This window comes from Cynocephalus volans, chromosome 10 (assembly GCF_027409185.1).
Source record: "Cynocephalus volans isolate mCynVol1 chromosome 10, mCynVol1.pri, whole genome shotgun sequence".
NCBI classification, from domain to species: domain Eukaryota; kingdom Metazoa; phylum Chordata; class Mammalia; order Dermoptera; family Cynocephalidae; genus Cynocephalus; species Cynocephalus volans.
The window spans coordinates 70,102,768-70,115,484 of NC_084469.1; positions in this window are offsets into that span (position 1 = coordinate 70,102,768).

The following is a 12,717-nucleotide window of genomic DNA, read 5'->3' on the forward strand; positions in this document are numbered from 1 at the left end:
CTTCCCACAATACTGCATATAAACTAAGTTAGAGTTGATGCTGAATGTGTTTGTTCAGTGGATAAATGTATGATTGGATACATGAAATAATAAGCAAGCCAACCTGAGAGCGATGACCATATAAACGTATGCTACTGACTCATATGCCAATAAATGTTTTCAGCACAGACTCTTATTTGTCTCCCCAAATCCATTTCTTTCCCTTTTCTTTATAAAGAAACCTCTGATCTTTCTACAGTCTAGTGGAAACAAGAAATTTAAATCACATCTTTGACTCTCCAATGTCGTGAGGTGCTACGGTTTGAACGTATGTGTCCCTCAACAATCTATTTGTTGAAATATAACCCCTAAGGTGATGGTATTAAGAGCTGGGGCCCTTGGGAGGTGATTAGATCTCGAGGGCTCCACTTCCATGAATAGGATTAGTGCTCTTATAAAAGAGGTTGGAGGAAGTGCCCTAGTCTCCTTTCTCCTTTTGCCTTTCCATCTCTTCTGCCATATGAGGACATAGCAATAAGGCGTCATCTTGGAAGCAGAGACTGAGTCTTCATCAGACACCAAATCAACCTGAGCCTTAATCCTGGACTTTCTAGCCCCTTGAACTAGGAACAATAAATTTATGTTGCTTATAAATTTCCCAGTTTAATATATTTTGTTTTAGCAGAAAGAACAGACTAAGACATGAAGTATGGCCATCAACTACAAGAACCTTCAGTTAAATTAGTGAGAAATGCGGTTTTATGTGCAATTTTAAAACATTGTCCTGTAGAGAGATAGCCCACTTTTCTTTCTCTTTTTGTCTTTAGTGATTTCTGGAATGCAGATATGATGGCTGGAGCTCAAGGGGCCATGTTAGACTGTGAGGTGACACATCAAGAATTGTTAGGCTTCATCCTGGAAGGACAGAAGTCTGATGTTCATAAAGCTCCCTAATCTCTTTTATGTGAGAGGTGAACAAAATTTCTATTTTGTTCAAGCTATAGGTATTTGTATTTTTTTCTGTCACACGCAGTTAACCTTAGTGTTCAGATATAAATATGTATAAGGTGTTATAGAAAGGTTAGAAAGCATCTAACTTAAAAGATGCTGGTAAATAGGAAAAATTCCCAACAGGTAGGAGCAGATTCCCAAGAGGTAGTTTTCCAGTTTCCAAGGCAAGGAAATGTATTCAGGAAGCAAGTCATATTTCTAGGATTTAGAGGCTATGTATATCTCCAGGCCACTCTCTACTGATGATTTTTGATGCATAACATCCATTCAAAATGTATTCATTAAATATTTACTGAGCAACCAATACAGCAGACACCAATTCTATGCTCAATAGAAACTCACTGTTCTTCACAAACTGGACCAGTCTACCTCTCTAGACTCACTTTGTGCTACTGAGCCAACTTGCACTGTGTAAGTATTTAATGTGTCAAAACAGTAATTTTTTTCTTTTCAATTTTTTTATTATTTAAATTGGAACATGTTGATTATACATATTTATGGAGCATAGAGTTATATTTCAATACATATATACAATTCATAGTGATCAAATCAGTGTAGTTACCAAATTCAACACAAAAATTTATTGTTTCTTTGTGATGAGAACTAAGCTCCTCTCTTCTAGCCATTTGATAACATATAATAAATTTTATTAATTATAGATACCTAGCACTACTGTCAACCAGTATAACTTATTTTTTTATCTAACTGTAATTTCTTATTCTTTTTTAGTATATGTGCTGCCGAAGCGAGCACTGTAATTTCTTATTCTTTAACCAATCTCTCACTATCCCCCCTCCCTCTCCCTTTTCCAGCATCTAGTAGCCACAGTTCTGCTCTCTACTATTAAAAGTTCAACTTATTATATGTTTTATTTTATTTTATTTTTAGCTCTCACATATGAGTGAGAAGATGTGGTATTTCTTTCTCTGCCTGGCTTATTTCACTTAACATAATTTTCTCTAAGCCTATCCATGTCTCTGAGAATGGCAGAATTTCATTCTTTTTTATGGCTGAGTAGTACTCCATGATGTATATATATGACATTTTCCATATCCAGTCATCCATTGATGGACATTTAGGTTGGTTCCAAATCTTGGCTATTGTGAATAGAGCTGTGATAAACATGGTAGAACAGGCATCCTTTCTCCATGTTGATTTTCTTTCCTTTGGATATATACCCCACAGTGGGATGTCTGGATTGTGTGATAGTTCTATCTGTAATTGTCTGAGAAACCTCTATATTATTTTCCATAATAGCTGTCCCAATTTACATTCCCACCAGCAATGTTCTAGGGTTCCCCTTTCTCTACATCCTTACCAGCATTTATTTTATTTTTGATAATAGCCAGTCCAACTGGGGTGAGATGATATCTCATTGTGGTTTCAATTTTCATTTCTCTGATGATTAGCAATGTTGAACATTTTTTCATGGACCTGTTGGCTGTTTGTATGCCTTCTTTTGAGAAATGTCTATTTAGCTATTTTTACCATTGTTTAATTGGGTTATTTGGTTTTTTACTCTTAAGTTGTTTGAATTTCTCATGTATTGTGGATATTAATCTCTTGTCAGATGCATAGTTTGCAAACATTTTTTCTCATCCTTCTGATTGTCTCCAATGTTTCCATGTTGATTTTCTGTCTAAATGATCAGTTCAATGCGAAAACAGTGGTGTTGAATTCCCCAACTATTACTGTGTTAGATTCTATCTCTTCCCTTAGATCCAATATTTGTTTTATATATCTGGGTGCTTCAATGTTGGGGAATATATATTTATGGTTGTCATATCCTATTGCTGAATTGATTCTTTTATCATTATATAATGTCTTTCTTCATCTATTTTTATTGTTTTTTGTTAAAAGTCTGTTTTGTCCAATATAAGTATAGCTATTTCTACTTGTTTTTGTTTTCCATTTGCATGGAATATCTTTTTCCCTCCCTTCACTATTAATCTGTGTGTATCTTTACAGGTGAAGTGATTTCTTGTTCACAGCACATAGTTGCATCTAGTTTTTCAATCCATTCAGCCAGTCTACTATATATTTTAAATAGGAAATCTAATTCACTTATGTTCAAAGTTGTTATTGAAAAGTATTGCTTTACTCTTGACATTTTATTGATTTTTTATGGTTGTTTCCTATATCTTTTGTTACTTTCTTTCTGCTTTATTGATATTCTTTGCAGTTTGGTGGTTTGTTGTAGTAATAAGATGTCATTTCTCTTTCTCATTCGTATATCTGCTCTTCAGTTAGTTTTATTCTCTTGAATGTTATTATGATGCTAGTTATCATTTTTGTTTGTTTGTTTTCAGATTTAGAACTCCCTTAAGGACCTCTTGTAGGGCTGGTCTCATGGAGTTGAATTCTTAGAGTTTTTGTTCATCTTGGAAAGACACTATTTCATTATTTCTGAATGATAACTTTATTGGGTGTACTATTCTTGGCAGGTAGTTTTGTTTTGTTTTTTGGGGTTTTTTTGCCCTCCCCAGCACTTTGGCTATATTATTCCACTCTCTCCTGCCCTGTGAGGTTTCTGGTGAAAAATATGCCATTAGTATGATGGGGATTCCTTTATAGGTATTACACCATTTTTCTCTTGCTGTTTTTATTTCTCTTTGTCTTTGACTTTTGACAATTTGACTGTAATGCGTATCAGAGAGGACCTTTTTGGGGAGCATTGAAACTCCTGGATCTGATAGCATGTATCTCATCCTATATTCGAGAAGCTTTTAGCTATTATTTTGTTTTAAAAAGGTTTTTAATGCCTTTTTCTTCCTCTTTCACTTTCAGAACATCCATAATGCAAATTTTTGTATGCTTAAAGTTGGCCCATAGATCTCATAGGCTTTCTTCATTTTTAAAAAAATAATTCTTTTTTTTCTCTCTGATTTGGTAGTTTCAAAACACCTGCTTCAAGTTTTGAAATTCTTCTTGATATACCTGTTGCTTAAGCTGTCATTTGTTTTTGTTTGTTCATTTGTTTTGTTTTTGTTTTTTTGTTGTCATTTGTTGTTTTTTCATTGAATGAATTCTTCAGTTCCAAAGATTTCTGTTTGGTTCTTTTCTATGATATCTATATCTTTTTTGAATTTCTCCTTCAGATTCTAAATTGTTTTTCTCATTTTGTTTGGTTGGGTATCAGTGTTTTTCCATATCTCATTGAGTTTCCTTAAGATTATTTGGAATTCTTTTTAACGCATTTCATAAGATTACTTTTCTTTGGGTCTTGTGCTGAGGGATTATTGTACTCCTTTGGGGCTGTCATGTTTTCTTTCTTTCTTTCTTTTTTTCCATTTTTCTTTTACCCCATTGTTGATCTCTTAGCATCTGGTGGACCAGTCACTTTTTCAGCTATTCTGTAGTAGATTTTGAAGGCAGAAACTCTTTTCTCTAGATGTGTTCTATAGTAATTGTCAGGTAGGGTGTTTTAGGTCTGGTAATAGGTAAGCACAGTAAGTGCAGTCATTGTGTGATTTTTTTTTTTGACTATTTAACATCAAAGTTGTCTATGAATGCCTCCATAGACTAGGCATTAGCAGGCTGAGCAGCTTCTTCCTGGAGTAAGCAACACTAGGCTGAGTGGCAGGGGCCATGGACAGGGTCTTGAGCTCTTGGGAGAGGTATTAGGGTGCTCTGCACCATTTCAGCTTATAAATGGACATTCCTGAGTGGAATTGCTGAAATTGAGATTAGAATTTTGGACTTTGGGGGAGATAATGAGGTACTCAGTAGCTCCTCAGCTAAAGTGGGCCATTCTGGGAGTTCATTTGGGCTTCAGGCTATATCCTATGCCCCTAAAGGAGGTGCTGGGGCACTCTTCAGCTCCTCAGCTGAAGTGGGTGACACTGGGTGAGGTTGGTGGGGGTGCAGGCAGGACCTTGTGCCCCCAAGAGAGATGCTAGGCTCCTCTATTGTTTTTCAGCTGGGTTTGGCTTCTCTGGGTAAAGTCACTGGGGTCATGGGTGGGGCCCTGCACCCTCAAGAGAGACACTGGTTTGCTTTGAAACATCCCTGTTGGAGTGGGTCACTCTGAGAAAACTTGTTGCAGTTGTAGGCAGGACCCACTGTTAGAATGGGCAATTCTGGTCAACTATGATCATAAGCGAGACTGTGTATCTCAAGAGAAATGCTAGGTTTCTCTGCAGCTCCCCAGCTGGAGCAGATAACCCTGGGCAGGTTCACTGGAGCTGCAAATGGGGCTTTGTGCCCTTGAGAGAGGCCTGTAGGAACTCCACAATTTCCCATTCCAGTTTCATGGCTCAGGGCAGGTTTGCTGGAGCCAGCAGGTTATCAGTGCCCCTGTGAGAAGTGCATGGTGCTCCACTGAAGAGAGGAAGGCAACCAGCAGTGACAGAAGGCCTGTTTGCAAGTTATCTGGCTCTGGAAAGTGCACACACTAGTTCCCTCTCTCCTGGGGGTAGCCTCTGCATAGTGCTGGACTGCCTTTTCACAAGGTGCAGAGTGCTGCATGGGTTTGATTGCCAGAGTTCTGGTGGGATGAGGAGATATTGGACCCTGGGGAAAAAGGCATTTAGGTATTGGCTCCAATCCCCAAATGGTGAAGTGCTGCAGCAGCCCAGAACCTAGGCAGGGGATGGGAGTTTATATGTCCTCCCTGGATTAACGCAGTCACGTAGGTTCCCAACTTCCCACATTGAGCTCACTACCTGGAAGGACCGTGCAGCTCCCTTGCAGCTTGGATTGCAGGCATCTGTAGCACAACTCTCTCTTACCTTTTTCCTGAGGGCAGAAGTTTCCCTTGGTTCCCTGTTGCTCCTGGTTGAGTGATGGGTTAGTGGATGCCAGAAATTTTCTTCCCTTCTATGTGGTTATTCTGAGTTTGTGCACTTTCTAACATTTCTGTTGCTCCTTGTATGTGCTCCAGCACTCTCCTTTAGTTACTTTCATCTAAATATGGATATGTATTTGTTGTTTTGCTTTTCTTTGTGGGAGATATGAGTGGTAGAGTCTTCTAGTCAGCCATCTGGTTCTGACCCCCTCAGGAGAGTGATTTCTAACACACCATGACCTATCTGACTTCCATACTGTAACAGTTGTCCAGAATTCTCTTTTCCAGATGTAGTTTTTTCCAAAACTCTGTGCATTTTTCTTTTATTCTTCCTCTTATCCTTCCCTTCCCTTATCTTCCCAGACAATACAAGAGAAAGAAATGTAAGTGCCTGTGCCAGGTCAGTGGCAGCTGTGTAAGAAAGAACAGGATGTCAGAGTCCAAGCAGGTAGAGGACAGCACACAAACTAAGCCTGGAATATCTTGTGCCAAAAAGTAAGGAAATACTAACAGATGATGAGGCATTTCAAAAGGACACAGAAGCCTTATTTGAAAGGGTGTCATTGGGCAAACTTGAAAATTAAAATAGGTGAGAAGAATTTCTGAAAGTAACCTGCAGAAAGTGTGGAAACAGTTAAATCATCAAGATGACAGAATAGACAATTCCCAGCATCACTCCCTCTCATAAGCAATCAATTTAAAACTATTAGAAAGAAAGACTGCCAACCTGGAAGAACTGAAGCTGGGGGAAGAGGAAGAGAGACCTGCATAGTTTGTGAAGGTGTAAGAGGCCATGGTGACAGAGAGGAGAGACAACTCCAATTGTTCTAGGTCCTGGCCACTTCTGAGCCTCCCTGGAACGACAAGGGGGCACAGTCTGCAGGAAATTGTCCCAAGCCAGAATTTTCTCACAGCCTAAACATGGAAGTGATTAATAATTGAACAATTAAAATCTGTTCCACACTATAAGCCTTTCGTAGAGAATCAGCAGCAAATCAGCAATTTAGCTCAAGCACAGAGCTCAAGTTCTTGTTCCCACAGGAAGTTCCCCAACTTCGGAATTAGAAACAGTACAGCACATTAGTTCCAGTGTATAGTCTAGGTGATGGTGGTAGCTATTAACCATCCACAGAACAACAACAACTAAAAAAAAAAAAAAAAAAAAAAAAAAAAAAAAAAAAAAAAGACCAGAAAGAAACTCTTATATTAACCAGGAAAGATCTATCACCATCAAGGAACACCTATAAAACCTAGAGGACATAGCAGTCTTCTCAAATGCCCAGGCATCAATGTAAAGAAACAAAGATTGAGAAAGAGCAGAGAAATATGTCACCCCAGAGGAAACCAGCAAAGCACCAGCAGTGGACCCAAAGGAAAAGCAGATCTATGAAATGTCTGACAGAAAGTTCAGAATAACCCTCTTAAAGATGTTCAGGGAGTCACAAGAAAATAAAGATACAAATGGGATTATATCAAACTAAAAAGCTTCTGCACAGCAAAACAAACAATTAAAAAGAGTTAAAAGACAACCAACAGAGTGGGAGAAAATATTTGCAAAATATACATCTGACAAAGGATTAATATCCAGAATATATAAGGAACTCAAACAACTTTACAAGAAGAAAACAAGCAACCCAATTAAAAAATGGGCAAAAGAGCTAAGTAGGCATTTCTCTAAGGAGGATATACAAATGGCCAACAGACATATGAAAAAATGCTCAACATCACTCAGCATCCGGGAAATGCAAATCAAAACCACACTGAGATACCATCTAACCCCAGTTAGGATGGCTAAAATCCAAAAGACTCTGAACGGTAAATGCTGGCGAGGTTGCAGAGAAAAAGGAACTCTCATACATTGTTGGTGGGACTGCAAAATGGTGCAGCCTCTATGGAAAATGGTATGGAGGTTCCTCAAACAATTGCAGATAGATCTACCATACGACCCAGCTATCCCACTGTTGGGAATATACCCAGAGGAATGGAAATCATCAAGTCGAAGGTATACCTGTTTCCCAATGTTTATCGCAGCACTCTTTACAATAGCCAAGAGTTGGAACCAGCCCAAATGCCCATCATCAGATGAGTGGATACGGAAAATGTGGTACATCTACACAATGGAATACTACTCAGCTATAAAAACAAATGAAATACTGCCATTTGCAACAACATGGGTGGACCTTGAGAGAATTATATTAAGTGAAACAAGTCAGGCACAGAAAGAGAAATACCACATGTTCTCACTGATTGGTGGGAGCTAAAAATTAATATATAAATTCACACACACACACACACAAAAAAAAAAAAAAACTGGGGGGGGAAGAAGATATAACAACCACAATTATTTGAAGTTGATACGACAAGCAAACAGAAAGGACATTGTTGGAGGGGAGGGGGGGAGGGAGAAGGGAGGGAGGTTTTGGTGATGGGGAGCAATAATCAGCCACAATGTATATCGAGAAAATAAAATTTAAAAAAAAATAAATAAAAAGTAAAATAAAATTCTAAACAATGTTAAAAAAAAATTAAATGATATTTTGAAAACAATTTAAGAGCTGAATGAGAAACATAAAAAAGGAATAGAATCAATTATAAAAATAACAGAAATCCTGCAAATAAACAATACAATGCATGAATTGAAAAACAAGAAAAAAAATTCTAACAGCAGACTTAATCAGAGGAAAGAGTCAGTGAGCTGAAAGATAGAACATATGAAATTATTCAATCAGAGGAGTGGAAACAAAAAAGAATAGGAAAAAATGAAACAGAAAGATAGCAAATATGGGAGTCCCTCAAGCAAAGCAATCTCTATATAATTGGCATTCCCAAAGGAGAAGAAAAAGGAAGAAATCTATATAACATATTCAAGAAAATAATGATTTAAAATTTCTCAATTATGGTGGAAGATGACAGCATCCATGCAAGGAAGCACAGAGATCAGCAATCAAATTCAATCCAAATGGGATTACCCCAAGACACATAATCAAATTATCAAAAACCAAAGGCACAGAAAGAATAAAGAAAGCAGCAAGAGAAAAGAAACACATAACATTCAGTGGAGCCCAAATATGTCTCTCAGTGGATTTCTCAGTAGAAAACTACAGGCCAGAAAAGAATGTGATGATATATTCAGAGTGCAGAAGGAAAAAGACTGTCAGCCAAGAATTCTGTATCCAGCAAAAGTAACCTTCAAATTGAAGAAGAAATAAAGTCTTTCCCAGACAAACAATGCTAATGGAATTTATTAACAGTAGACCTGCCTTAGAAGAAATGCCAAAGGGAGTTCTTCAGTCTGAAAGAACACAACACTAAAAAGTAGCAAGAAAACATTTGAAAGCACATAACTCATTAGTAAAGTAAGTACACAGACAACCTCAGGATACACTAGGGTAGGGAAGGTGGTGAATAAACCACTTATATCCTTAGTATGAAGTTGAAGGACAAACCTAACAAGACAATGACATATAAGACAATGATATAAGAGACGGGCAATATTAAGAGATATATTTGGGAACAACAAAATATCCAGCAGTTGGGGGAAATGATGTCAAAGCATAGAGTTTTCATTGTTTTTTTTCCTTAGATATCAAAGTTAAATTGTTATTAGTCTAAAATAATTTGCTATAACTATAATATGTGTTTTGCAAGCTTCTTGGTAGCCATAGCACAGAAACTTAGGAGACATACTAAATATACAGTTAGAAATCAAACTATTCTGCTAGAGAAAAACACTAAATGACAAATGAAGACAGTAAGACCAAAAGAAAATGGAAGAAAAGGTCTTTAAAATAATCAGGGGAAAAACAACAAAATGGCAGTAATAAGTCTCTATACATAGATAATAACCCTAAATGTAAATGGGTTAAATGCCCTAATTAAAAAACAAAGTGGCTGAATGGGTTATAAAACAAAACCCAATGATTTTCTGTCTACAAGAAACTCAACCTATGAAGACATATACCAACTGAAAGAGAGGGAATGAAAAAGAAACATGTGTTATGTAAATGGAAGCTGAAAAAAGAAAGAGCAGGAGTAATACTTATTTCAGATAAAATAGACTTCAAGCCAAGGTAAGTAAAAAAAAAAAAAAAAGAGAGATAAGGAAGGTCATAATATAATGATAAAGGGATAAATTCAACATAGGGAATATAACTTTTCTAAATATATGCACACCGAACTCCAGAGCACCCAATTGTATAAAGGAATTACCATTAGACTTAACACCATAGACTCCAACACAATAATAGTTGGGGACTTTAATCCTCCACTTTCAGCAAAGTACAGATCATCCAGACAGTAATTATTCATAAAACATCAGAATTAATTATTGCTATATGTTGACTGAATCTAATGAACATATATAGAACATTTCATCCAACAGCTACGGAATATCCATTCTTTTCAGTGGCACATGGAACATTCTCAAGAATAGACTATACCTTAGAACACAAAACAAATATCAACAATTTTTTTTAAAAATTGAAATTATATCAACCACCTTGTCCAACCACAATGGAATAAAACTAGAAATAAACAACAAAAGAGATACTAGAAACCATACAAATATATGGAAATTACACAATATGCTCCTAAACAATGAATGGATGAAAGAAGAAATCAAAAAGGAAATTACAAAATTCCTGGAGATGAATGAAAATGAAAACACAACAAATCAGAACTTATGGGATATAAAGCTGTTCTAAGAGGGAAGTTTATAATAATAAGTGCTTATATTAAAAAAGAAGAAAAACATCAAATAAACTGCCTAGAATTATACCTCAAGAAACTAGAAAACAAGAACAAACCAAATCCAAAATCAGTAGAAGGAGAGAAATAGCAAAGATCACACCAGAAATAAATGAATTAGAGATTAAAAAAAAAAATACAAAATATCAAGGAAACAAAGAGTTGGCTTTTTGAAAAGATAAATTATAAAAGATAAATTAAAGAAATTGTTAGCTAGACTAACAAAGAAAAAAGAGAGAAGACTCAAATAAAATCAGAAATGCAAAAAGGTATATTACAACTGATACCACAGAAATACAAAAGATTATGAGACTACTATGAACAACTATATGTGAACAAACTAGAAAACCTAGATGACATGGATAAATTCTTGGAAATATACAACTTACCAAGGCTGAACCACTAGAAAACCTAAGTAGACCAATAATGAGTAATTAGATTGAAGCAGTATTAAAAAGTCTTCCAACAACAAAACCCAGGACCAGATGACTTCACTGCAGAATTCTACCAAACATTTAAAGAACTAACACCAATTCTTTTCAAACTCTTCCAAAAAATTGAAAAGGAAGGAAAACTTCCAAACTAATTCTATGAGGCTCTCATTACTCTCATACCAAAACTGGAAAAAGACACACTCAAAAAAGGAAAACTACAAACCAATGTCTCTAATGAACACAGAAACAAGGATACTCAGCAAAATACTAGCAAGTAGAATCCAACAACACGTTAAAAAGATCATACATCATGATCAAATGTTATTCAACCAAGGCAAGGAATGGTTCAATATATGCAAAACTGTAAAGGTGATATATCACATCAACAGAATGAAGGAAAAGCAATAATGTTCATTTCAGTAGAAGCAGAAAAAGCATTTGATAAAATCCAACACCCTTAATGTTAAAATAACTCAACAAATCACGTATAGGAGTAATGTGCCTCAACACAGTAATGTCCCTATATGACAAATACGTGGCTAATATCAATAATTGCTAGAACTAATAAATTCATTCCATATAATGACAGGATACAAAATCAACACACCAAAATCAATAGCCTTCCTATAAACCAATAACACAATAGCCAAAGAAGAAATCAAGAAAATAATAACCATTCACAAGAGCTACCCCAAAAATGAAATACATAGGAGTAAATTTGACAAAGGAGGTGAAAGACTTCTACAATGAAAACTATAAAATGCTAGTGAAAAAAACTGAAGAGGACACAATAAATGGAAAAATATCCTATGTTCATGGGTTGGAAGAATTAACATTATTAAAATGTCCATATTACCCAAAGCTATCTACACATTCAACAGAATCCCTGTCAAAATACTGATGACATTCTTCACAAAAATAAAAAAGAAATGATCTTAAAATTTGTAGAGAACCACAGAAGATCCCATTTATCTAAAGCAATCTTGAACAAACAGAATGAAGTTGGAGGCATTACACTTCCTGACTTCACAGTATACTATAAAGCCATAGTAACCCAAACAGCATGGAATAAAAACAGTCAAAGATAAACCATAGTAACCAAAGCAACAGGGATAAAAATAGTCAAGCTGACCAATTGAATAGAATAGAGAGCCATGAAATAAACCCACACATTTACAGCCAACTGATTTTTGACAAAGGTGCCAAACATATACAATGGGAAAAGGACAGCCTTTTCAATAAATGGTGCTGGGAAAATTGGACATCCACAAGCAGAAAATTAGAACTAGACCCCATCTCTTACCATACACAAAAACCAACTCAAAATGTACCAAAGACCTAAACTTAATTATGAGAAAACAGGAGAACCACTACACAAAATGGGAGTGGGCAGAGCTTTTTTGGAGCAAGACTGCAAAATATAGGTAACTAAAGCAAAAATACACAAACAGGAATAAATCGAACTAAAAAGCTTTTGCACAGCAAGGGACACTATCAACAAAGTGAAGAGACAATATACATAATGGGATAAAGTGTTTGTAAACCACACATCAGTCAAGGAGCTGATATCCAGAATATACAAGGAAATCAAACAACTCAGCAGCAAAAAAACAACCCAATTAAAAAATGGGCAAATGACCTGAATAGACATTTCTCAAAAGAAGACATATTAATGGGCAATTGGCACATAAAAAAAATGTTTAACATCACTAAGTCATCAGGGAAATGAATATTAAAACTGCATTGATATATCATCTCACC